The sequence below is a fragment of the Falco punctatus genome (genome assembly GCF_963210335.1).
Source record: "Falco punctatus genome assembly, chromosome: 8".
In the NCBI taxonomy this organism is placed as follows: Eukaryota; Metazoa; Chordata; class Aves; order Falconiformes; family Falconidae; genus Falco; species Falco punctatus.
The window spans coordinates 7046644-7073254 of NC_137588.1; the positions used below are offsets into that span (position 1 = coordinate 7046644).

Here is a 26611-nt window from a genome sequence, read left to right on the forward strand (position 1 = left end):
CTAATGAAGCTTTTTGATGTCTTTTCAAAAGGATCCGCTACAAAAGGAAGAGCAACACCTGCTGAACGTGGCAGCAAGACAAAAGGGGTGGCAGAAGAAATAAAAAAAGAGCTGACAAGGCTGTGTCTGGTTCCGACAGCTCCAGTCGCAGCCCTCTGCAGCACTGTCAGCTCCGTCGCAGGAGCCTGAGCCCTTGAATGGGCTGTAAAGCTGTCTGGACAGTAAAGCTGTCAGGTGTGGTAGGATCACAGCAGCTTCTACTTCCTAGTTTATATAAAGATGAAAGGAGAAAATAGACACACACACATGCATATCAAAAGAGCAGATGATTGCATCCAATGGCCAGCACAGGCTGCTTCTTTCTTCGCTTTGCAAGGCAAGCCAAAATACAATTAAGGTCTAATCACAATTAGACCCCTAAAAGTAATAAAATAAGTTGGACTTACTATCTGTTAGAAACCACAGCTAAAATGGTATTAGACTTTCCCCAGGAAACAATCCCTTCTTTTCTTTCACTCTTCTTATTTTTTTTTTTTGTTTCACCAGACTTAGTGGGGGTGTACTATTTTATTGATGAAAAGACAGACTTCTCCGCTCTTCAGTAAACCCCAGAAAAGAGAAATTGAAAAATGAAATTTCTGTGAAAACTGTCTTAGGGGCAGGGTGGGAGGGAAAAAGATGTTTTTCATTAAATGCTGTGAATGAGAATTTTTTACCCTCTCCCTTCGAACATAGATCCTGTGGTCTCCCTCCTGATAGGGAGCAGTGTAAATATAGCCTTTTCCTTTCCCCAGCTTGACTCTCTTCTCCACCATGCCAGGATTGCTCCAGCAAATACCCAGGAGGAGAGATCCAGGGTTTGCTTGACTCATTCTGACCAAAGTGAAACTCTTAGAGAATGCCACCCACAACGGATGCAGCTTGTGTGGATTTGCAGTATTTGCAGAAAATCTGAGCAGGTCCTTGAGCCAGTCTGTCTGTCAACGAGGTCTCTTGATGGTGTCTCTAGCTGCATCTTCTAAGGTCTAGATGACCTTTTAAGGTACGTGTGCTAATGTGTTTGCAAAGGAAAAGGACAAAGGTATGCCAAGCATGGTTCTTCATGTGGTGACTGGTCACTGCTCCAGTGGCACTGGTGATGCTCTGTGCCCACCCACAGCGTGGTCCTGTGATTTATGGTCCTAAACATGCACAGCTTGGAGGCAGCAAAGCCAGCCGCTAGCTCACCATGGGATAACCACACGGGAAGGGCCAAAGTGATGAGTTTGTGTCCAGCAAATTTACAACGTGGTTGTTTTCCAGATGTTTGTAAAGTGCCTAGTACCACCCCCAGTGCTGCTATTTGAGGTTAAAAGGCAGATGCAGTGAATCTGGCTGCCAGGGGCAGATAGGCACATCCTGCTGCTGGCAGGCCAGTGCCACAGATGCTGCTGCTGCTCAACTCTTCCTCCTTCTGCCTCTTGCTGCCCTGGGGTCCTGCTGGGACAGGCAGGAGGGCGAGAAAAAGAGTCCCATTAAATTTGTCCTGCTGCAAACCTCCTGGCTGCAAACCAACAAGATGAAAGCGCAGCTGAGCTGCAGGAGCAGCAAACTGCTCTGTGCCTCGCGCACACCCAGGAAGCTTAAAATCCCTGGGCAGTGCAAGAGAGATGCTCTGGCTCTCTTCAGCAGCCAGATCATGTCTTCCTAGATCCCCAGTATTCCAGTTTTTACATCTTTAAATGCTTTGGTCCGACCCTCCCCCAGCAAAGGTCTCATGCCTTGGTCAAGGAGAGGATGCAAGTTTCTGGTCCTAACTGTGATGTTGGTGGTCTGGGTGGCTGTGGGCAGTTCCCGCTGGCTCTGCATCTGGCTGCAGAGAGGGTACAGAAACCCTCACCTTGCTGGTAGAGCTGAAGGCTGGCTGCTGGGAAAGCCCATGGCTCACAGGTGGGAGGTGATGGCAAGCAGGATGATGTCGTTGTTTATTCACCCATCTCTTCCCTTCAGACTGTTTACGGTAGAGCTAATCCATGCTCGCAAAATGAAGGCAGGATGCTCAGAGCTGTCAGCACATGCAGTTCCCAAACCCATGAATCAATCATCGCGAGTCCCAAACACAAGCATAAAATATTTCAGACAAACTCAATTTCCCAGTTTTGAAACAAGGAATTATTTTTTTTTTGTGCTTTTTCATTTTACCATTTTAAGTCTAAGATTTAGTGCTAAACTGACAGGCTTAACTTGTAAAGTAACTGGCAAATCTTGAAAGAATTGTGGTTTTCTTCTTCCCAAAGGACATTGCAAGTGACATGGTTTTTCGCTTTAGCGATAGATGGTACTTGCAGGCAAGTATTTAGATATCTAAGTACTAAAGCAGCCACAGGTCTGGTTCCTATCAATAATACATTTTGTCACACAGAAATTGAAACAGCATGGATACCACACATAGAAATGGAAGGGAGAATTATACATAAAATTAATTTTCCCCATAAAGGCACGTAGTTTCAGCTGTCTCGGTTCACAGGAGAGTCACTGGATGTTCATTTCCTGGGGATTGCCCACCCCTAAGTTTTACCTTTGATTTTGAACACCAGTGAACAGTCTTTCAAAGCAGCACATGGGTGCAGCCATGCGATTGCAATGAAATTAGAAAACTAAAAATACCAAACACCAATCTCACACACACACACACGCCAAGCTAAACTAGTGGACCTGATTTTAAACAGAATGGAAATATTTATAAACCAAATCCGGGGGCTGAGGTGAGTAATAGGTTGTGAAAGCAAGCAAGTGGCACATGCCCTTGAGTGGCAGGGGAAATATTTCACCCAGCTTAAGGTACTGTTGAGATCTTGCTCGTGGAGCCTGCAGAGCAGTCACAGGAGTTAATGGCCCCAGAGCTATCCCTCGGGCAGTGGAAAAGCATTAATTACTCCTCACCACAGAGGGGATTATCAGATTCTAGGACCGGTCTCAGCACCCTCCCTTTTCAAGTCTTTCTGGAGTCCATAAATTAATAGTAATTTTAATTACCTGGACAGAAACACACTGAACTGCTCTACTCTCCAAGCAGTTATTTGAGTCTTCCCAAGGGCTCCCTGGAAAGCCCCATCCCAACAGCAGGATATTATCCCTTCTTCCCTAGGGGAAGGGAGGTCCAAACCATGCCAGAAATGGCCATAGGTATGAAGAGCCAACGTGTCGTAATGGCACATAAAGGCATATTGTGCTCCCTTGGATGGCTCTTGCAGCACCTTGCAGCTCTCACTCCTTAAACCGTCTTCTGGTTTCTCACTCAAATTGTTTCATGGTCCAGAAGGTCCCTCCCAACCCAAACCATTCTCTGATCCTTCTGGTATCAAATGCTTGTTCCTCTGTGGGATCATAAGTCTGGTGTGGTGGGTCCTCATTGTGCCCTGGATGTACCCGAAGGAATGAGCCTTTCAAGGAATTGCATACGAGCTCCTGGGACCCACCTGGCTTTTCTGAGGAGATTTCTGTGCACACTGAAAACCAAACCAGCTGGTACAAGGAACTGCTCAGGCAGGCAAGGAGGCACCCAGTGGCTTTGGGGGTGCCTGAGGCTTTGTACATGGACAATTTGGAGTTGAAGATCTCAGTGGGCCAAGTCCTAAGCAGCTTGATAGGTGACATAAAAGGTATTTGACCTATGTCCCCCTCGCCTAGTAAGAAATTCCCTGCCTTTATACTGTCAAGTGTAGCACAGGCATGGACAAGCTCCATCTCACCCAGCTGCCTTCCCAAGCATGGTCTGGTTTGGTGATGTGTTTGCAGGTTTTCCCCTGCTCAATCTTATTCCACTTTTCTGGTAACAGGAGATTTCTTTTTCTTCCTCTTTCTTTGCTTGGAAGACCAGAACCATGTTACTGTTCCCCCCATCATGATTCTCAAAAGTCTCTGCCTCATCAGTGACACAGAAACTTCCTTCACTAATGCTCAAAGGCATTTGGATGCAGAGATGGCTGGGAAGTAGGGTTCACCAAGAAAAATGCAGCACTGCATTTTCATTGAAATTTGTTTTCTCAGTGAACAGCAAATTTCTTACGTGAAGAAGCAATACTTGATTTGACAAAATATTGAGCTTAACAGTTAACTGGTGCTGTTGAGGACAGGTGTGGCCGGTATTTGCTTTTCTTCTCTTAATTGACAGGGAATGTTTCAAGATGCATCGCCCTTCCTAATTCTTTGGACACCTCCTTCATTTTTTCTTTCTTTGTGCCATATTTAGAAAAGACTTCCCAAACACTTTTGAGTTTTATCGATTTCATTCCCTAGTGCAGTCATCTTGTGGATCTGAGACTTTTTTGCCTTCAGTTTGGAAGCAACTGTTTCTAAGGGACATTCATAAGGCCAGTGAAATGGTTTCCCTTCAGACAAAGGGATTCCAGGGGGACCAGAGCCAGGCAGAGTCGCTTTGTGCTATGCTTATGATGAAAAAAAAAAATTTAAAAAAATCAGGAAGGCCAGCAGCTGCAGAGAAGAATAAGTCCTTTTTTTACCATGTACTTTCTAGACAACCTTGGTCCAATTTGTCAGCATCTGCTCTTGCCCTCCCACCTTGGAGCAGTGGTGGAGGGGCAAAGAGAGCTGATGAGGTTAAAAACAGCTAATGCCATATAGCGCTTCTGCAACCCCAATTGCCAACTCTCACTGGATCCTAAAGGTCAAAGCCCAGTTCCAGCCTTCTCCTTTTTACTACACATTGATCTTTTTTTCTGTCTGGCTCTGCAAAGACATCAGTCTGTGCCTAGGGCTAGATAACACCAGGCATTTCGTTGGTCTTACAGGATTGCAGCTCGCCTGTGAAAGCTGGCCAAGTGAAAAATGGCCAATAATGCCTCTTTTTTTTTCTTTTTTTTTTTTTTTTTGATTGGCTTAAGTCAGTATTTTTAGCTTTTCTATTTAAACAAAAGCTCAAAAAACAGAGCAGGTAATCGCAAAATTCAGCATCAAGTAAATTATTATAGCCACACTATAAACCCACAGGGATTTGGGGAACAAAGTTATAACGAGTTCTGTACCACAGCCGGAACAAGAAGCCCTAGGCTCGCCTTTAGGAAAGAGTAAGCTGGGCACTGCTTTAAAAAACCAGCAACTAGCATGGAACAAATTAAAAAGGGAAGCAGCAAACTCCTCTGGGATTCCATAATAATTTAAACATTCCTCTGGGACATCTGAAGTTTGGAGGAAAAGAGGGGGGTGGGTGGTAAAAAAATGTTTTTAACTTATAAGGAATGTTAGCAATAAAAAGGGACCCATACGGGTGTGCCATACCCTGAATTAGTCAGAAAGCAGATGTGTGCATCTGCAGCCTCAATTTTTTTCCCCTTGTTTTCTCTTCTGTTTCCTTCCTCCCTCTCCCTCCTCTCCCTCGCTTTTACAGCAGTTACACCTGCATGATGGAAGGAGCAGGGAGGGAGCTGCAAAGCTCGAAGTGTTTGGTGTGTTAGGTCAGAGTACAGAACAATAGCACCATAAATCAATTGGGGGGGGGGGGTGTGTGTGCTAATCCAAAAATAAACCATGTGTGAGTTTTATTTAGCTCTGTCGTTGCTGAAGGGAGTTCACAACAGGGTAGAAATAATGCAGTTTGGGGGAGGGGGGGTGCTTCTTTCTCTCCTCACTCCAGCATCGTGAGCTGTGGATCACGCCCACAAGGTGCACAGGGTCCCCACCTGGTATCATCCCTTCCCCCTCTGTGTTGCTTGAATCCCTTGGAGGAGCCACTGGGAGATGCCAAAGGAGCCTGGTGTCAACAGGAACTGTCTACTTCAGCCCAGACTGGTGTTTAGCTGACTGTTTACCATTAAAATCGGTTTGTCTCCACCCAAGGAGGTAGGTCATCTGCTGGAAGACCTAAAAAAGCAAGTGGAAGCCAGGAACCCTAATCCCTCTTGCCTGTGAGCTTTTAATGTGCCCTTGGCTTGCAGCTTGGGCAGGAGGCAATGGGCATCTGTTGCACGCAAGCGTGCATGTATGTGTGCATGTGTATGTGTTTGGGGGACAAGCCAAGGGGTCTTCTCAGCCTTTAACACCAAAGTAAAGAAGGCTAGGTTTGGCTTTATTAAAGGAAGAAAAAGGGAAGAAATAAAAAAATCCAACTGCCCAAAGCTCAAGTGTGACATAAGGAGCCTTGAGGCAACTTTCATCATGTTTTTAATGTGGTTTCCTTCATCTCCCTGGGCTCGCCTGTTTGTGAGAGCAGATTGTATTTAGATGATGTATTTACCAGATCAACAGGAGGATGATTCCCACATACCCCCCCCCCCATCAGATCCCCTACCCCATAAATGAACCTAAGAACAATCACTAAAAGATCCAGTTTGCTCTTTAAAAATACATCTCTGCAGCACAGTGTCATTTAGTCCTTGTGCTAATTCAAAAAAAGCACCTGGCCTCATTACTCATCGCTGGAGGGACTGGAGATGAGCACTGGTTTGATCTCTAAAAGACATCCCAAGCCCTCAGAAGCGTGACATTTCAATTTCAGATTCAGAAGATTGCATGTCAGTCTCAAAAAGAAAAAAAAAAAATGCCTCCTCATGCTGGAACGATGTTGATGATTTCCAGGTCAGGTTTTTGTCTGAAAAATAAATACGGCAGAGCAATTTTTCCCAGTATTACCTAAGGCCCCCTTGTTCCCCTGTCCAGTGCGTGCAGCGTGCATCTCAGATCTCGGCAGCCACTATCAATCTCTCCCTGCAGAGTTTGGCTGTGGACATGCATGCAGATTATTTTTCCTTTTCCCCTCGTTAAGAAACAGTGATTCATTTGCAAACCGTTCCCTTTCAAATTGGGCTTTTTATGTTGTATACCACATGAGAGAGGGAAACCAGGAGCAGTAGCTGTAACCTTGCAGATAGACTGTTCCTCATACTTTGCTGTCTTAAATCTGTTACGATGTTTATGAAGTTGTGGACCAACAGCTTTCAAACCAGTCCTAAAGAATAATGCCTTGTGCTTCTCTTTCAGAAAGCTCAGGCAGTTGTAAAGGAGTTTTGGAATATTACCTTGATTTTGCAGATGGGAAAAGAGAGCGTGAAGAAAAGCAGTCTGAAACCAGAACCAAGGTCCTCCAAGCATTGAATGCTGGGAAGTGGTGAAGCAAAGCACATCTTGGAGGAGTTAAATGAGGCTCCTGGTAGTCCAGGATTCTACCCTTTGCCATTAAATCCCAGCAGGGACTGTACGGGTAGCAGAAGTGCTCTTCCCCATCACAAGATGTCAAGTGGAAGAGAGTTGAGCTGGCCAGGGGTGCATCAGAGCTTGCCTGTGTCTGTGGTCCAAGTGGTTCAGTTTTGGCTCATGCTGGTAAGGGACCCTATAGGTCATCTCCAGAGGCTGCTGGTTTTCAAATGTAAGATTTCATTTCCAATGGACTCTCCATGATCTGATGGAGCTGGGGTGAAGCAAGGAGCTTTGTTTGTATGGAAGGTAAAGGGAACCTCTTTTCATGGTGATGTCTTTTTAAAGCTACCTCAATGCAGAAATGGGTTGGTCTGGACAGAATTTCAGAAGTATGGGTCTCCTCAGCTTGATAGCTAAACCCTCACGGGGGAGCACATTCAGAAGGCCAGATAAGGATGCATAAAAGCAATCTTCCTTGTTTGGATTAGACAGTCCAGATGTCTACTTCCCTATGTTTTTTTTAACAGAGAGACTATTAATGAAGTATGAGTAGGAAAAGTAGGACCTGGGGATACTTAGTTCTAATTTGGGCAGTTACACGCAGTATTGGACAGTTGTGGCTTTGGAAGGTCTCCAGAACAGGTGTTTGTCCTGCTTTGAGCCCAGTTGTGCTTTGCAAAGTCGGTGGCTTGGCCGAAGCTTACAAACAAATGACTTCACCGAAGCTAACATTTCATCCAAGGTCTGTTCACTCCAGCTTGCTGACTCCTTAGCCTTACAGACAGAAGGTTTTGCCTTCCCTTTTTAAAGTGAAGAGCACCAGGTAAGCCAGTGAGTAGAAGTATTTTCATTGTTGTACACGTGGGAGTTGCTAGGATTGCTGTCACCCACTTTTCCTCCCAAGGGTGCTTGAGCAAGGAGCTGACCATAAGCCCATCTGCCTCATCTCCCTCTTGGTGAACTGCTGTGCTCCTCCTGCTCCATCACATTCCCTATTCACCCTGTCCTTGCATTTCTAAGGAGGTCTTCTCCCTCTAGCTGTCACCCTGGCTCACCTTTTGCTGCTCTGTCCCACACCAGCTGGCCCTCCTGAGGCACCCCAGCCCCATTCCAGCATGTCTCACCACTGGGTGCTCCCAGTAAGCACAAGCTAGTGACTGCTCTACTCCCTTTGTGCTCAATGCACACAACAAGCAATTGATGAAAAATCACAGAGCGAGTACAGGATGCCCCAGGAGCTGGGTCTGATGAGATTATGGAAGTGAAATAAAGGGAACATCCAGAGAAAGAAAAACAGATGTCCATCTGCCTGAGCCTGCGTAAGCAGTCGCCAAGTCAGGAAAATGTGCCGCCAGTTTGCAGTACAATTGAAGCTCTCTTTGGTTAGGGACAAAGCTTTGCTCCTTAAGCCTCCAAAAAGACACCCTCGAGGGTCCCAAAAACCCCAAGGAAAGCTCTGAAACTCCAGTAATCATGCCAGTAGCAGGCGTATAGCATTTCAAGGCAATGCAGTGACTTGCAAAATGCGGGGCATGCATCCCTGGTGACGACTGCAATGATGAACACAGTGTCAGGCGGGCCAAGCCCGCCTGCTGCCGAGGCAAAAGTGTTGGAATTTCCAGGCACGTTCGTCTGATGAGAAGGTAATCACCTGCAACAAATAAAACAGCATCATTGTTTTTTTAAATAGAAAGCATATTATGATGTACGAGGCGTCAGCTGCCACTGCAGTTGTGGCCCAAGTGTTGGAAATGCCATTATGGAAGTGCTCATAAAAGTTTGGTGGGGCTGGAAAACTCTGCCTGCTGCTGCTATCTGCCTTCAAAGTCCCCTCCTTTTGCACGTTGGACCTGTTCTGCTATAAAACATACCAAGAAATACCTTGATGACTGAACAGGAAAGCTTGCTGTTAGCAAACACAGAACTCTTGAATGCATCAGAGAGATGTGTGGAGTCCTTGTCTGCTGCAGTCGCTCACAGGAGCTGAACCAGCAGCTTCCAAAGGTGGATAAACTGTAAACTGCAGATGCAGATCTGAGAAAGAAATGGCACTGCAAAATGTTGACATGAAGCAGAGAACCTAGCAGAGCAAGTCCTTGTGCTCTGGTCCCTGGAGGAAGTTTCAGCAGCCCAGCTCCACTCTGCTCTCCCACACCAGGCATCACCCGGAGGGCCACGAGCAAGCATGCAGTCCCTGCATCTCCTCCTCCTGAGTGTTTGTGGAGTTGTGCTCTGCACCACGCCGTTGCCGGTGAGCATCACAGAGCTGTGCAGAGCTCCTCTGAGCTCCCATCTGACTGAGCAAGCAGGGAGGCATTGCCCAGTCCTTACCTTGCACACCTCTGCATGGTGATTAAAAAAAAAAAAAAAAAAGCCCGCTTGTGCACACAGCTTTTCTTTTTTGGTCTAGCCAGCATGCAAAGCTCCTTTGTAACTGTCGGTACACCCTGGTCTGTAGCTCCTATTGCAGGTTCTGTTCTGAGTTTTGGAGGACCTGAGTGTTACCCAGCTCTGCCAGACAGTGACTGTCACATTAACAGGCGCAGTTTATGGGTCTATTTGTGGGAATAGCACAATAAGCAATGTGTCCCCATGTATTTTTCAGGCTGCTTTAAATCATGCTTCTGAAGCCAAATGATGCCTGAAATTGCATATTATAAGCCCAGCTTTCAGAGATTTTTGTTTTGTTTCTAAGTGCGAGGCTTTCAAACTGGCTATTGCCTGTAATCAAGCGAGTGCCTTTTCTCCCTCACTGGCCAACCTGAGCCTTTGAAATGTGCAATTCAAGTGTCTGATTAAGGCCCTCGTGGATGAATTCTGGGCTCCCAGTTCAAACGTGGAATACTGTCTATAAAACTTTTAATATCATCTACAGTAATATTAGAATCATATTCCCTTGACCATCCTTACAAAAACAGTTCTTGACACACTACTGGGATAAAAGAAGGGGAACACATGGTATCAGTAAAAACTAAGTTAACATACCATTCCAAGCAATAACATTACACTATATAGTGTAGCAACAAGCCAAGAAGTAATAATTATTGGGAGTAAGTGGAATCAAGAATTGCCCCCAGTGTTGCATTACACTCCTTTCAGTGGAAGAACCTCAGGCACACAGTATATAATAACCAGTCCCATTGTCAATATAAAAAGGTTGATACAACCTTATTTAAAATCTCTCTTTTTCCCTGTTAAACGGAGCAGAGCGCTGATCTGTGCCAGGGCTGCTGAGTGGTTTCGAATGTGTCCGTGAGGTCAAGACCAACGGGTCTGTTGCGTTTCACACGGTGCTTTCTTGTGATGGCAGCCCTCTTTGGCTGGCTGAGGTCCTCATCTTGGGCTCTGTTGCCCCTTCCCTGCGCACCCCGGGGACTCATCCTGCTCTTCTGCTGGCTTTCTTCACCACAACCAGCCCGTGGAGCAGGAGATGAGTATCACCACAGCCTTCGTGGAAGGATGCTGCTTTTCTCTGAAGTTCAGAATGGTTGCAGCCAGCAGAGGATATACCCTGAAGACGTTCCCTGGGACTTGAAGTGGTAACCAGGAGCGCTTCATCTTCTTGTGCGGCGTGCAGCAGTAAGCAGGTAGGTGTCTGTGTTGCCCCTCTCCCATCACCATCTGCCCAGTTCCCCTAGTTCCTCCTCCACCCTTCGTCCCCATCCAGGAGGGCTCCCATCCTCAACTGGCCACCTTGCACACCTCTTGCCCATCTCCACGGAAAAGTAGCCAAACAAGCCCCTGTGTGAGCCCCCAGAGACAGGGATAGAAAGCCCTGCCCCTCCATGCCAGAGTGATTCAGCCAGCCCCCCCTTTTCCTGCTACCCCCCCCCCCCCCCCCCCCCAGGCCTGAGTCATAACTTCCCCTAAGCCTCCGAGTTGTGAAAGGGGATGATCCTGCTGTGCTGGCCCATTCCCCAGCACAGCCTTCCTCCAGGGGGCAAAACAAGGGGGGTGCTTGTACCCTCCAGGGCCAAGGAGTGCCCCCAAAACACCATCCTCTTCCATAGCCATGATGGATAACAGAGGTTTCTCTCCCTCTCCCACCTGCCTGCACCAGCTCTTGCTCTAATTTATGCCTTTCTAAGCTCTGATGACATTTTTTTCCCCTTAAAAAGAAGAGTGGGGTTGGGTGGCGGGTGGCTGGGGGAAGCTGACATGCATGCCAGGAATGCAGGGTCGAGTTTTGCAGGGTACAGCTCCAACTGCTTGGCAACTTCCCTCCTTCATCATCCCCCTCCTGATTTGAGCCATGAAAAACAACTTCCTGTCAATAAACACGAACAAAAGCTTGGACGCATCTTCAAAGTGATGAGTTATGTTGAAAATATGTTTCCGAGCGCTTTGAATGTTCCTGTAAACTGGAGGGAAATGATTGTTCATGGCGCTTTGGTGTTCAAGGAGAGTTTATAAATAACTGCCGCAGGTCTGCGCGAGTGAGTTTTGCTGTGAGAAAAAATGCAATGGAACAAGGAGGAAGAGGAAGAAGAGAGGAGAAAGGCTTAAGAAGGGAAAGAAATAAAGATCAGGTCCAAACCCTGGGGAATGGCACGTAGTTTAGCAGTTTAAACATAGCCGGTGACTGTGGCATCATCCCTGTGCTTGGCGTGAGCTGGCTCTGCCTTTGGGAAAAGGTCTTCTCCCGGTGCACGGCCATGGGGCTGGCAGAGCAGGGCATGGACGTTGGTGCTGGCCTCTGCACTGCCATTGCTGCATGGGACATGGAAGAAGGAAGAAAGCATACGGTTCCCATTGGTTTCCAAAAATGAAAACATGTGCTGGAATCCCAGCCAGACGTGCTTCTTGTTATTTTAATGAGAAATTCCATAATTAGTGGCAAAAAATAAAAAGAAGCTACACTGCAAGTGAAAGAAAACCCCTCTCTCTCCACTCCAGCACATGATAGATGCATCAAAGAGATGTGGTGTTTCTACAAACAGACATTACTTGACAGTCTATGATGTTCCTTAATCTGTTTGCTTGAGGGAATTGAAAAGAAACATTAAAAAAAAGCAAGCAAATAAAAATGACAGATTTTTTTACTTAAACAGTCCTCGTCTTAAACGGGCAATGCGCTCCCCACCTGTAATTCATTTGTCAGCAGTTAAACATCATTACAACATTAACAGCCAATCTGAATGCAGAAGAGCTGGGCTTTGTACAGCTATAAACTACAGGACATCAAACTGTACTTTATGGAGTAAGGGCCGTCAGAAGTGACCCCTTCTAAACTTTTACAATTTTCTGCATTCTTCTGATTATGGTAAAGATTTATTTGAACTTTGATATGTATATGTATTAAAAAAAAAAGAAAAACACCCAGCATTTTATTAAAAACATTTCACTCCAGTTCTTTAGTGAAAGAGGAGAGAGAAGAAATACTGCAAGATAGCTTCAACTGGCAGATTTTATTCATTCTGCAAAGTGGCCGTGGATGGATTTGCTTGGATTCTTGTTCAGAAATAAACACGTAGTATTGCATTACATCCCGTTTACACACTTTGTTCTCCAAACATGTTTGACATCTAATTGCACAACTCCTGGGCTAGCTGGTAGAACACGGAAAGTCCTTGTAAGGGATTTGCTGAAAGCCAGCTTTTTGGAGGAGAAAAGGTGCTTCAGTGGCTGAGTGCTGATGGATGCCCTCTTTCACCTACTCCCTGTTTGCTGTTTCCCTAGAGCATCCCTTGGTGTTGTTGGGGAAAGCATTTAGCAATTCATGTCTTCTGCTCTCAGAAAAATCCGCTGAAAATCTAATTTATCGTTTCTCAACGTTGCAGCTTGCTGCAGAGAACATGGGGCTAATAACTGTGCGCCGTTTTCCAGGCAGTGTCAGAGCAAGTATGGGAAAGATATTAAGGTGATGCTGCGAGTCGAGCTGTGCAGTCAGGAAAGAGGAAAATGCCTTAGGTTTTCCTCCTCTTTTCTAGGACCCTTGTGTTGCTGTCATGCCTGGCTCGGTGCAGATGGCTGCATTTCAGCACTCAGCCACAGACCCATGTAACAGAGAAAATGTCTCAATGCTGTGCAGGTCCTGCTTCACCTGCTAGGCAGCAATGCCCCCCAAAGATGGTGGTGTTTTCTAGCAGTGAAAAATGGGATTTTCACACACACATACACACCTATAATGTATGTGTACACATGCGTTATTTTTTGCAGAAATACAAGTGGAAAAAAAAGGGATGAGGCGGGGGTGTCAGTGTTTGGCGGAATCCTATTTTAGGTATGGCAGGGTCTCAGGCTCTTGATGTCCAAGGATGGGCATCATATCGTTGTCTGCAGTGGATCTTGGGAAACACCCTCTGAGCAGGGCAGCTGATTTAGGGACAGATAGAAGAGGGACCTGAGATGTAATTCCTGGGAAGGCCCCAAATCAGAGCAATGGGCTTTTTGGAAGTTGTGTGCCGTGGAGAAGTGCTGATGAGAAAGATTTTTCCAAGGAAACTTGCCACTTCCACAGATTTGCTGTTTCCCATGGGGAAGAAATGTGATTGTGCTGAAAACCTGCAGTGTTCTTCTTTTTATATTTTTTTTTCTTTCTATTTTATTTTGAAGGGTGGGGGGAGACGAATCTGAAATGAAACACTTCATTTTGGTCAGTTTGACCTGATTGGGGAATATTTCATTCTTTTGATTGGATTGGTTTCAAATCAATTCAAAATACACTTCAGCTTCCCTCAGGGAAAGTGCAGCTCCAGCTCTTTTTCTTTATTATGGCTGTGCTCTCAGGAGGACATTGCTGCCCAGGAGGCAAAGAGCAACTTTAGTGCTGGCTCAGTCCATGGGAATAGTGTTAATCGAGGGGCACAGTTGCATTGTCCAAAGAAAAGCATCCAACAATTATAAGATATAGAACGGCCCAGCTAGCCCGTATTTCCTCTCAGGCTAGATATGGGGGCTACCTGAAGGAGTATGATAAAGAGAAAAACTATATGGAGATCCTTCTCTGCATCCTCTCTCTGCTTCCAGCCACCAGCAAGGTAAAGGTCACGCACCTTCCTTGAAAGGCAAGGTATGCAAGGAAATTAGGTTTAATAATGTAATGACTCGAAAGTAAGCATTTTGCTGTCATTTCTGCTCCTATTCCAATCTTCAGCGTTTCAAACCACCTACACGTCATGTCAGTTCTGACATTTCTATATAATACAATGCCTTTTTTTTCTGGACTATAATCCTGGAGCCTTAGTCAGAATTTCAACTTTTTGTGGCATTTCAAAGGACAGAGTGAACACTGAGCCGTCAGACATTCCCCAGCGACAGAAGCTCAGAGTACTCTCTCTCTCTCTCTCCAGTAAATGTCTGGGCATGACACTTCGTGGCTGAGATAGGGAAGACAAAGAAAAGCTGGAATGAGCCAATAGTTGCGGATGTTTTGGTGCTGAAGAGCTCAGCGATCACTACTTTGAATAGCTGGTCTTCTTTCTGTTTGTTGGCCAGCTCCCTCCAAATTTCTTTAGTTGCTTTCTTTAACATTGTTCTGTTTTCCATCAGTAAAATTTAAAGCACAGATCAAATGGAGCAGGTTGTCTTTCTTCTGTTCGCATTTCTTTAAAAAGAACTGGTGTATTTTGAAATGGAAATGTCTTCTCCTAAAAATGTTGAAACTCAACCTATTTTCAAAAGCACTGGTCTCTTTTTTTTTTTTTTTTCTTTTTCAGTCTGAGAGGTCGCTACAAATGGTGCTGGTTAAAGCAAAAAGTGCTATGTTCTAGCAAAATAAAATAACAAAAGAGGGAGTCATGAGGTTTTATAGTGGGTGAATGGGGCAGGCTGGGGAGCATCATCCTGTTTTGTCCAGGATCCCTGGTCACTTTTGCAGCTTCTGCAAGGCGCAGTACAATTACATAGCAGAAGAGATGCTGTCTCTACCCAAGGATCTACACCGTGCTTTCTGTTTGTAGTTTACAGAGCTTTTGGATTGCCAGAGTGGATGTCAAAGAGGTAACTCAAAGCTCCCCTGAATGTTTTACTCAATGAATTTGCTAGAAGAAATGACAGCGCATGCTCCTGGACTGCCTCCTGCCCCACCTCAGAACAGTCATTGCTCTCCTACAGCAGGTAAGATACCTCCTGTATGTACATGGACTTTGCAATAACACCACCAACACCCCAAAAAAGGCACAACACACCTGATTTCAGCATTTTCTCTGAGCCTCATTGCTGAACCTTGGCAAATCTTTCTGCAAACATGGTCCAAGTAAGAGTAACCTCTGTGAGAAAAGATTTGTTGCTTTGGACGGAAACCAGGCAGCATTTCATTGTTTTGGTGTCCCTGGTTTGCCCATGCTTTGGGCTGGGTTTGCTGTGGGGTTTTGGTGGTGTAGACCCACAGAACTGCGCTGGCTGGAAGGGACCTTCAGATGTCATCTGCTCTAGCTTCACCACCCAAAATCTCAGGTACAATTTCTCTAGAGGCACAAAGTTTCTCCTCAGGCTAGAGTCCCCCTCCTTCCTTCTGAGACTCGGGATTTTGACAGACTTTCTTCCTTCCTTTCTTTTTTAATGTTCTTACCAGTTGCACAACAAATAAGTTTAGAATCCTGAGGTTTTTGAATGTTTACTGTAAGCTGGATTGAAGCCTTGATGACTATGATGCGTATAAAAGACCAGAGGAAACAAGGAATAACAAGCTTTGTTGCCATAACAAAGGATGATTCAATACCTTGAGTTCTAAAAATAGGTTCTCCCTATTAACCTCTCCATGGTATCTGTTTAAGGACTGCTGCTATTTATTTTTTTTAAGCACCATCAAGAGAAAAGAAGGACTAATGAATTCATGCTATAGAGAGCAGAGATTTGGCCTGAATGCCAGTTGAAGCAGTGAGCACACTAGGCAGGTCGAGAAGCTGGGCTGAGGAGTGGAAGGATGGTTTTACAGTTAAATATCTGCTCTGAGATCTGGGAAGGCTCAGTCCTGACCTTGGCTTTGCCCCGTGCTGCTCACATGGCATTGGCCTGATCCTTTCTGCTTCTTATTCCTCCTGGGCTTCTACCCTAAATGTTTAGCAGAAGGCTGAGGGTATCTCTGTGCATGGGACTATTCCCAAAATACTTTTCCAAAGTGTAGTCTTACCCCAGTCTGGCTAGTCTCAGAACCAAAAGTCCAAGGAAACACTTTTTAAGACCTCTGACCCTGCAGCCTGTCTGGCCTCCTGCTCTCTGCAATGCTGACCAACCTTTCTTGGTAGCTGGGAAATAGGTGGGGGTTCCCTCCCCTTCTGAAATTTTTCAGTAAAGCCAAGGACAGACCCAAAGATGTCGTGCTGTGTCCCTACTCCACAGCTGGAATTTGGCTGGCTTCTTTTTTTCCACCTGATAAAACATACAGGAGAAGGAAGAGGAGACGTAGGTGGATGAAAGTTCCAGTTTTGGAAAAGGGCTGCCTACACCTGGACCTCTCCAGAGGTGCACTGGCTGAGAGCTGGCTGGCCTGAAACCCCCTGAAATGAGAAGCAGCACAAGGTGGCTGCCAAGGCACGGACAGCTTCAGCTCTTTCCCTGGGCAGAAGGACTGATAATTGCCCTCTCCCAGTGATGTCTGCAGGCTACAGAGCTCTTGAGAAGCTGCTTTGTGTGACAGCTCCATCCCACTGCTACAACACACACAGAGCTCAGGATATCTGCACTTTAAAGAACAACCCCCCTTCCTCTCTCCCTTATGAATTGATTACCTAGCTTTCTGCTTCATTTTCTTCCAGTTTAAGAATCTCTCTATTATTTTCTTTCCTCTTTTTTTTTTCTTTTTTTTTTTCTACTGTAAACACACAGAGCAATCAGTAGAAGTGCTACTGGCATGATGCGATCACTGCCAAAAGCAGTGTGTTCTCGAAACCCCATCCCAGCTTGAAAAGGGCTGAGGGCTCAGTCCAGGCACATTCAATGCTCACATTCAACCACTGAACTAGCACAGTGGTGGGCTGCTGGGTCCCCAGGGGGTGACTGGAACACCCCCTTCTGTACCAGAGCACACAGAGCAGGGCTGGGGTCTTTGCCCACTTATTTTGCATATCTCTGCTAAAGATCTCATCGATTTCTATTTGTGAAGTTCATACCATAGCACAGCCACCCCAAGCCTCTGGAAAGTACAGTTTATTTGGAGAGCAGAAGGACTTCTGGATCTGCAACTGCCGTAAACTCACAGGAGATTTTTGTTGGTTTTTTTTAACAGTAAGTAGGAAAGTCTCATTAATTTTGCCTGCTAGTTTCTGAGCTTTTGGGGTATCCCAGCATCTGCTTTTGCAAATATTAGAAACCCTGTTTCTGTAAAGACTGGGATTCTTTCCCAGCAATAAAAGACAGAGGTTATTTTTAGTGGAGTGCTGAACTTAACAGGGTCACGAGAAAATGGAGATGGACGGGAAATACTGGTTACACAGTTGTTACAGGAAACCACTTGAAGATGAACCCTACCTGCTCATGTTTTGTAGGCCTGCATACTCCTGGTCTCCTTAGCTTTAAGCGCTTTCGACCTAGTGTCCATGTGTGCGGAGCTGGTGGGAATTACCTTGTCCATGAACTTCCCCGCTGTAAGCAAGGACCGTCAGGAAGGTTGAAGAATCACCAACCTCCACTGCTGCTCTGTCCCCTTCTTCTCCCTGGGAAAGACTCCCAGACCTCTCCAATCTGCTTCCAGGAGACACTGTGCTCAGCTGATGGATGGTAGTTCTATGGAAGAGAAGAGCACTCCAAAAACTGTACGTTATTGCTGTTTCTGCTCATCCATCATGTATTGTATAGCATTTTAAACAGAAGTAGTCCTATTACAGCTGAAATTTCTGCTTTTTCCCTAAAGTGAAAGCTCTGTTTTCACTGTTTTGTATTAAACTGCATACTGATTTCTTGCTTTGTTGAGGTAGAGGGAGATGATAAATTTCAAAGGGCAGGGTATGAGTTAGAGATTGAACAGGGAAACTCCTCATCCTGTTCACTGAGGCAGGACCTTGAAAGCTGCTCCTGGAACACCCTGCAGCTCTGTCAGCTCCTGACAGTAGATCCTTGGGCATGTGTAAGCAATCACCGTTATACCATAAGGAGCCAGGAGGTTGCCTGAGAGGTGCAAGAAGCCTGGCCACAACTGCTGAGACTGGGAAACTCTCGTCCACTTTTCCATTGGCATAAGGCAGGAGTCTCACCTCTGCTCCATCAGGAAGAACCACTCAGGTAGGACTGCAGGCGGCTGGCAGATGTTAGGGGCACATCCACAACATCCCAGGTTCTGGCTTTGAGGCAAAAGTTTGCTAGAAGCTGCAAGGTCTGCCAAGAAATAGCTGCCTTCTTGGTTTATTAAGGTCTTTTTCCTAGGCATCTCCTCTTGATGGCTCTAATGACGGCAATCTGCCTTTGGATTACTGTTATGCATTTCTTCTACACTGAATGTATCAGCATAGATGGGAATTTGGGCTGCTTTGAGCTTCCTTTGCTGAAAATGAAGCCAATGCCATTGGGTAACACTGAACTGTACCATAGTCAGGTTGAATTTCTTGGTTTGGAGACAACATGGCACACCTAAACTGAGCAATGGAGCATGGTCTGCATGCCTTTGAGCTGGGCAGTCCAGGCAGGCAATGCTGGGCTGGAGAGTAACCCAGGGAAGCAGAGGGTTGCCTAGTCTGGGTGTTCAAAAATTACTACATCACTTCCCCAGTGGTTTCACTCTGTGTTGGCTGTGGCTTTTCTTGTTGAAGTGTTATATTGTGTGGAACCACCTCCGCATCCCTCCAGCAATGATGCAGACATGTCTTGAAGACAGTTTGGCTGACATGTCTGCTCTCCCCCTTGCTGGGAACCCCACAGATCTGTTGCAAAACAAGTTGGTCAGCGGAAATCTCTACCACCACAACATATGCTCCAGATAGACAAACCACATCTATGTCTATCCACAGCTCTTTCCAGAGCTCCTGGGTTCCACTTTGAAAAAAAAAAACACAAACCCAAAAACAAAACAAAACAAAAAAAATCAAACAGTTCGGTCTTTTTAATGACACCAGAAAATCCTCAATGTGCCAGTGAGTGGAAGTGAGTCCTCCAGGACCAGCGTGGTCCCTGGATTCCCCTCTCCTCAAGTGTTATCTGGTGCATGGACATGAAGAGAGCTCTATGGCAGAAGCGATAGCCACATGGCAACAGGCTTCTCCCAGTTATCTTCAAAGCCAAGTTTTGGTCCGATGCATCCGATGCCGTGGCATGGAATAATGTCTGCTTGGGAAAACCGGGCAATTGTTGGCTCAAGAAAAGAAAAATATCTTTCAGATATTTTATAATCCAAAAAACATGGGGTTTAAATGAGCTTTTTCCAAGCACATTAGTGCTGCAGCCATTAATAATCCTAGAACTCAAAGGAGAAAAAAAATCAGCTGGAAAAGAGTTGAAAGGGAAACCTATTAAAATAAAAAAAAGCAATTTCCCAAAAATATATACAGTTTCATTTCCAATTTTTTGTTGGTTTTTGAGTTATTTTTTGCTGTAACTAAAACTTTCAGTGACCTAATAGTCCTTCTAAAAGACAGCTGCACAGAATAAAAATGGGCCGTTTTGTTCCTCTTGCATTGTTCCTAACAGCGGGACCCATTCTTCCTTCTCCTGATTGAATGCTTCCCAGAGCGTCTAGACGTGTCGCCACCACCGCTGAGGAGCTGCGAGATACCAGCTCCTCTGAGGAGCTGTAAAGGCCAGTTATCTGTTCTTCTCCCCCTCCAGAGCCTGAGACTTGGGTGAAAACCCAGCTTATGAGCAACGAGATTCCTAAAAATAAGCTTCTGTGTTGTTAATTTTGAGGTTGCACTGGGGTCATATTTTCCACCCCCTCTCTTTCAGCAGCAGGAAGCTGAAATTCCTGCAGAAGAACAGGGCTTCCTGACCAGGGCTTTAGATGGCAGCACCAAATTCTCCATGCCTGGTGACCACATAGCAGAAGTTTACAGGGCAAACTGGCTCATGCCTCCCCAGCTGCTCACCTCGCCTCCAGCTTGCGAGCCAAAGCCAAGCCTGGGATCACCTTGCCTTCCTTCCAGGGAGGCTCCAGGGGTACGTACCTGGCTCAATGCTTCAGATGTTTCCAATGTTCACCCTGTGTGAAGGCCGGTTTACTCACCTGGTCCTACTCCCACTCCCACCTTGCAGCACTCGGTAGCAGACATTCTGTGGTGAGAGACGTGGTGTGGCAATTCCCAGCCTCATGCTGTCTCCAGTCAGGATGAACTGATGGTCCAGTTCCCCTGTCCACACCAAATGAGTGTTAGCACATCCATCCCACAGCTCTTAGCTCCTCTCCAGTCACACCCTTGGATCCCAATGATCCTGTGTGCTAAGGGCAGGACCCGTCTTGCTGACAATTCAGAGAGCACTTGAGACAATAGGAGTGCTACCCAAATAATAAATAGCAGTGCTAATAATAGCCCTTATCCTTGCATCCCCCTGCAAGCCACTCTAATTCACTAGGACTTGGCCAGAGCCTGTAATCAGTCAGTTATAATCTATTTCAGTCTTGTGCAGAGGGATCTGGCTGGGTTTCCTGGGCTTGGGCTGCTAACATGACTCATTCCCAGCTGATCGTTTAGTGGATTCAGCCAGGTGCTTCTGGGACTTGGTGTCCTCAGCCCTGCTGCTTTCCATAGTAAATTGATGCTTTGGGGCCAGGACACAGAAAGGAAAGGGTGGTGAGGAGCACACCCAGCAGGGCTGTCCTCTGTGGAGAAATAAGCCCCCATGAGAGGCTTGAGAGAATATTCTGGAAGTAAGTATAGGAAAGAGGGGAGTGAAAGTCTCCAAGGTGGGTTTCTGTGAGGTTGAAGGCAAGGTGGAGTCACAAAAACCATGGGCAGATTTTTTGTGGATCCATCTTTGCAAGAGCCAGAAGAAGGATGAGGTGGCAGAATGACATCCATGGCAAGGTCTAGATGATGAGGCTGGCTGTAGCTGCGTTGCAGGGTGCCGTATGGGAAGGCACGGCCAGGTCTCAGACCTGCTCCCTTCCCCAGGCAGCGTGGGACCATGGCACAGCAATCAACAGGTGGGTGCCAGCAGTAATGCCTTTGCTTGTGTGAAGGGGGAAGCAGCATACAGAGGTTGAGCTTGTTTACGTGAAACACTTTCTTGGTCAAAAATAGAGCTGAAACATGGCCAAACCCTTGGAGGGATGGAGCTCAGAGGTGTCTTCCTGAGCATCGGCCCTGGTAGCACGGACCGCTCAGAGTGGTGCCCTCTGCAGATTTATGGTGAGGAGAGAGTGGCCAAAGCCCTGACAGTGTGAGATATGCCCGGGAGCAAGGACCTGCACCACATCTGTGAGACCATGGCACATACACATTTCTTCTGCCAGAGGCAGCATTAACATCCTTGGGCTCATCTCCAGCACCAAGATGCTGCAAGTTCTGGCTTCTGCTGTGCCGTGGTCATCTGGGCTTGGAAGAGCAGATCTGTGAGTGTAAAAAGGAGGGAAAAAGCACAGGGTGAGGGGTCAGGTGTGCTGAGGGCAAGCAGCTCCGGTTCATGGGTCCAGCCCAGGACCCTCCGCACTGGGGGAGCGTGAAGGCAAGGAGGGGTATTCTCCTTCCCACCCAAGCACTCTGCATGCCGCAGCAAGATCCCAGCCCCACCGGTAACCGAGCAAGCTGCGCTTTCCAACACAACCTGGAGCAGAGGAGCAGAGAGCTTTGAAATGCCATCCAGCAGGGACTTCAGCCCTGTGCTGGGCTCCAGCAGTATCACAGAGCCAGGTACTCAGGCGTGCTTTCCAAGCCCCATGGTAATCCTCACCTCACGGCGGGCCATGTGGCTCTTTTGATATATAAGCAGCTCTTTCCAAGAGCTTCACTCTTGGCTGTGGGAGACGAGTCCTGGACGGTCCTTTCAACCGCATCTATCTAATCGAGGAGGGGGTGGGGGGATAGAGAGGCACCATGGCTACCATCGCACAGAGGGTGGAAAAGGGGGAAACCTTCCCTGGCACCTCTCCAAACTCAGCTCCTCTCTTTTTTTGCACACAGAATAAATGCTGCAGATTACAAGTGACAGCTGAGCAAGAAGGGGAGGGGACTGGAGGGCAAGCACCATCCAAAAAAACCCGGCACTTGCATCAGTCCGTAAAAGGCAAAGGTGAAGCGAAGCTGAAGGTGAACTCAGATCATAGTGCAGAGCACTGGGCAGGGAGAGAAATGAAATGTGGTCCTAATTACTTGATAACTATCCCACATTTCACAAGTCATTTTAATGGCCCGAATGAATTGCTTTCAAGCTCAGCGCTAATGCTGGAGCGATAGGGATAGAGTTCTCTCACAGTGGGACATATGGTGCCAGAAAGCCCACTCTGAGAAGAATATTATTATCTAAAATGACATTAATACATCCTGTTATTCCCTCACGCCGTATCATGTGCAGGGAAGGGACCGCACTGTTAAAATGTCAGCATTCAGGCAACGTCTCGGCATGGAGCAAGCACAGTAGCTGATACCGAGAGGTCGGTCTGGCAGCTCTCAAAGCAATCCCCATAGCTCTGGGCAAATCCTAACCCTTCACAGGAGTCGGATGCTCCATCAGCAGGCATAACCAGGACCAACCCACCTGTGCTGTGCTTCCAGGTAAACTGGAGAAGGGATGGGTGGTGCTGGGTGTGGGTTAGCCACCGGCAAGTGGTTTAGGACCACGGTTCATTTTCTCCACTGTCATGCTTTGTACCCAGTACCACGCCACTCCGTTGATGATGGCAGCTTTCTTAGGCGCTGGAAGATTACTACCATGTTGCCATAACTTCTGGACACCTTACAGTAATTGGAAGCAAGTTATGGCAAGCTCAATAAACAGAGGCTGCTGAAGCTCACCAAGTGCCTTTGGAAAGCTAATATTTTTCCTTCCCTTTATGTTTTATTGGACTTTAAGTGGGGAGGTAAGAAACTCAGTAGATGTTCTCCCAGCTTTGCCTGCCTAAGTGTCTCTGCTCTGATCTTGTGGCTTAGCCGCTAAGGGAATATATCAGAAAAGGGAAAGGAAACATCAGCTTTGGGTTTCCCTCTGCCAATTATGGAAAACAACAAAAAATCCCCCTTGTTTATTATGCACAGTGCTGGTGTATGGGAAAGTGATTAAAGGTGTGAGGATCTTTATTGCTCAGATACCTGGCCTGCTATGCAGAAAAACTTGTGGCTTTTTGAGCTGGACCCCAAACTGTTTGCCAGTCTCATTGCCTTAATTTCTCACGAGGAAATGCATCCCTGGCGTGACTCTGCTGATAGCAGCAGGGTTGCAGCAGAGAAGGATTTGGCCCCTGGAAGGCTCCAGGCCAGATGTTGCTCTTTCAGTGCAATAACTGGAAGAACAAGCCTCGTTACCAGTTGGAAGCTTGTTCAATAAAGTCAATGGCTCTGTTCTCTGCTCTAATGTGAGTACCTAACATACTGTCGGTGCAGATGACCTCATATCCCCCTCCCCGCTCCCCCCTTCTGCTTTTCTAATATATCTCCTCAGCCTGTCTTGGCTTGTGTCTCCTGGCATCGTTTGTACTGACGTTGAGCGGTAGTATGAAGGTGGATGACCTCATGGATGTCAGGACTGAGCTTTGCTAACACGCTTGCCTTGGTAGCACAAACCAGCATGTGCTGAATCCATTTCCTTTCCCAAGCACCAGGCTTGCATGCTTCGGTTTAAAAGGTTTGTATTTCGTTTTCAAGCCTAAAAGCTGACATGGAAGGAGATGTACCTATTCTTTTTCTTTGCTTCATTTTTTTGCTGTTTATAAATGGGAGCCGATACATTCAGTTCCAACCTGCCTGAACACAGAGAGCTTTATACCAGTGCACGTGTTGCTGCTAAGAACACGCAGCATCGCTGCTGCATGCTGTGCCTTGGCCGTGCTCGTTTCCAGCCGCTGCTCACTGTAATGATTATCAGCGATAAATTTTAAACGTGTTGGGATCCAGTTAACAGGGAGCTTGCCTGGGCCTGCTGAGGGATTTTGTTCTTTCAGTTGGGTCTCCTCATCGGTTCCTGAGATCTGATTGTCGACACCCAGCAGTGGAGGAATGGAGGTAGCTCTTGGCTAGGGAATAAGGTCTTAATTTGGGAGTGGAAATTGCTGCTCGCAGCAATACCCTGGGTTAGACGGTCTTCTCAGGCACACGGGTAATGCAGTTTATATTAAACAATGGTCCATCCTGCACTGTATCATCTCAGTGACACCCTACAGCTGTGCCCAAGTGGGAGCCCTGTTCCCAAAACCTGCCACAGCAGCGTTTCCACCCAGGGCAGAAAGGCTTATTGCAACTAAAGAGTGAGAGAAATATATAACACATCTCGTATATATAACACATCTCGGCTGAGCTTCCCAGGGAGCTCCTGTCCCATGACGGAGATGTGATGTGTCTCTCACGGTCTGACTAGCCTTCCAGAGCTTCAAGCCAAGTCTATCTCTCTTGCTCATGAGCTTCATCAAGGAATCATCAGAATCAAATAAAAAGCTCGGAAAGCTTTCCCGGTGGCCAAATATGGACTCCCAAGTCGAGGGCTATAAAATTGTGTGTTATTTGCCAGATGTACTGACAAAATGCATGATCATATTGAATCAAATTTCCTTCTGGACTCTGTGCAGGAGAGAAATCGCTTCTGGGGAGAAACATTAGCTCAAGGGCATCCAAATGAAGCAAAATGGATTCTTGATCAGATTGGAGCTGAAGTCCTATGGACAAGTTTGAATCGGATTTCTCTGTGCAAGATTAGGCTTAATTTTGAAAATTTATTTTCAAATTCCAGACCAAAAGAAGGAAAGCTCTGGGATTCATTTGCCGTAGATTTCTTGCAGAACTACCAAGCAACTTGACATGCAGCAAACCAGATGTCCCCTGCAGAACTCATGCATGTGCAGAGTATGCAAGCCAAATTAAATTGAGATGTTCTCCAAAAGTCCAGCCATGATGGAAAAGCTACTATAAGATGCAACTCAACAAGGTGTTCAACTTGCAAGCTGAAAAAGGCAGTGTACAGCTGTGTGCTTTACTCCTAAACAACCGGTGTGGCTCTTTGCTGAGAGTTCATAAATGCTAATCTGTGAAAAAGCTGAAAGATTAACTTCAGATTCATGGATTTATGGGAGTCAGTGATCAAAATGTTTCCTGAGTCTCAAAGAAGACTGACCAGGAAAGAGCCGTCCTACCTGTTCTGAGAGAAAAGCTGATGATTTTGAAAACAAGGAAGTAATTAAACAACAATAACAAAAAAATCATGTTTTGGTGTGGTATCCAAGTTGAATCAAGTCAAAATTTGACCAAAACCACCAGCTGAAATCTGCAGGGGAAAAAGGTCCATTTCAGGTAAATTTTGATGCTTTTTTTGTTGTTGTTTTTAACATACTCTATCCCCAGTAAAAATACAACTATCTCACATTCTAAAGAAACCTGGAATAATTTTTTTTAAAACTAAAAATGGGACAGCTCAGCAATATGGAAACATTAAATGACAGGTATCCAGAACCTCATTTAAAAATATATATATATGGGGAATAGTTTCTTTCTCAACAAATCAGTTAAGAACAAGCAAAGAGTGCTTACTGGAGGGGAAAAAACCCATTCCTTCAAAGCTCAATACATGACCTGCTAATCTGGTGTGAAACCCCTGCTCTGTCAGCTGTTTGTCACCTCCAATGGGCCGAGATCTTGGAGATGTTTGAGAGGATGTCCTGCCTTGCAGCGCTCAGACCCATTCTCACAGATAACTTGCAATACCACATGCCTAATTCAAACACGTCCAAGAATTTTGGCGTCCAGTTCCAGATCCGTATCACTCCTTTGATCTTGTCCAGAGCAGTGTGATGGCTCTTCCACCCCTTTCCAGCCCTGACTTCTAGTGGAAAGCAGCACACTGGGACTGCTTATCCCTTTCCTGAGGCCAGCTCTCTGATGTAAACTTCTGCCTCCTCTGTTTCACATCACAGTTCCTGTTTTGCAGTTTACCTAATTTATGTGTATTTCCCACCAAAGCACCTGCAGAGCCATTGGCAGGTAGGTTGACTGTTTAAGGGTTTAAAAACAACTTAATACTTCTATCAAATGCATCCTTCACCTCTCTGCCATCTCCATGGTTGGTCGCAAGCGTCTGCTTCAGCCCATGCTTGGTAGCACTGGTGGCAGAGCCGGGCATCTCACACGGCAGGCTGACAGCAGCCACCAACATAACCAGACGCTCAAAGCCTGGTGGTTTAAATTCTGAATAGCAATCTCAATCTCAATCTCTCTTTTCCCCCCTCCTCCCCCCCCCTCCCCCCCCCAATAAAAATGATTCTGGAAACATGAATCAATTATTCCCAGACTTCAAATGCTGGCACCAATCCTTGCGCAGCTGCGAGCACAGCATTTAACCTCTTCAGTATTTCAGTGTAAATGCCTGCAGCGAGGGAATGCGTGGTTTCTGTGTTTCGCCTTTCGGCTGCATGCCCAGCCCCAAGGTCGGGATCTGAGGTGCTCTCATCTCTGAGACCATCCTGCTCTAAGCCTGCGCT

At 46.3% G+C, this 26611-nt stretch overlaps 1 long non-coding RNA gene across 1 annotated transcript in view; it reads left to right on the plus strand.

Annotated features, from left to right (window-relative positions):
• LOC308069029 overlaps positions 1 to 26119 on the plus strand; it is a 48626-nt gene extending 22507 nt beyond the window's left edge. The window contains exons 2-3 of the long non-coding RNA XR_013930240.1: positions 32 to 1042; positions 10547 to 26119. This is a non-coding gene — a long non-coding RNA (uncharacterized lncRNA). The remainder of the gene's footprint in view (positions 1 to 31; positions 1043 to 10546) is intronic.
• The last annotated feature ends 492 nt before the right edge of the window (positions 26120 to 26611 follow it).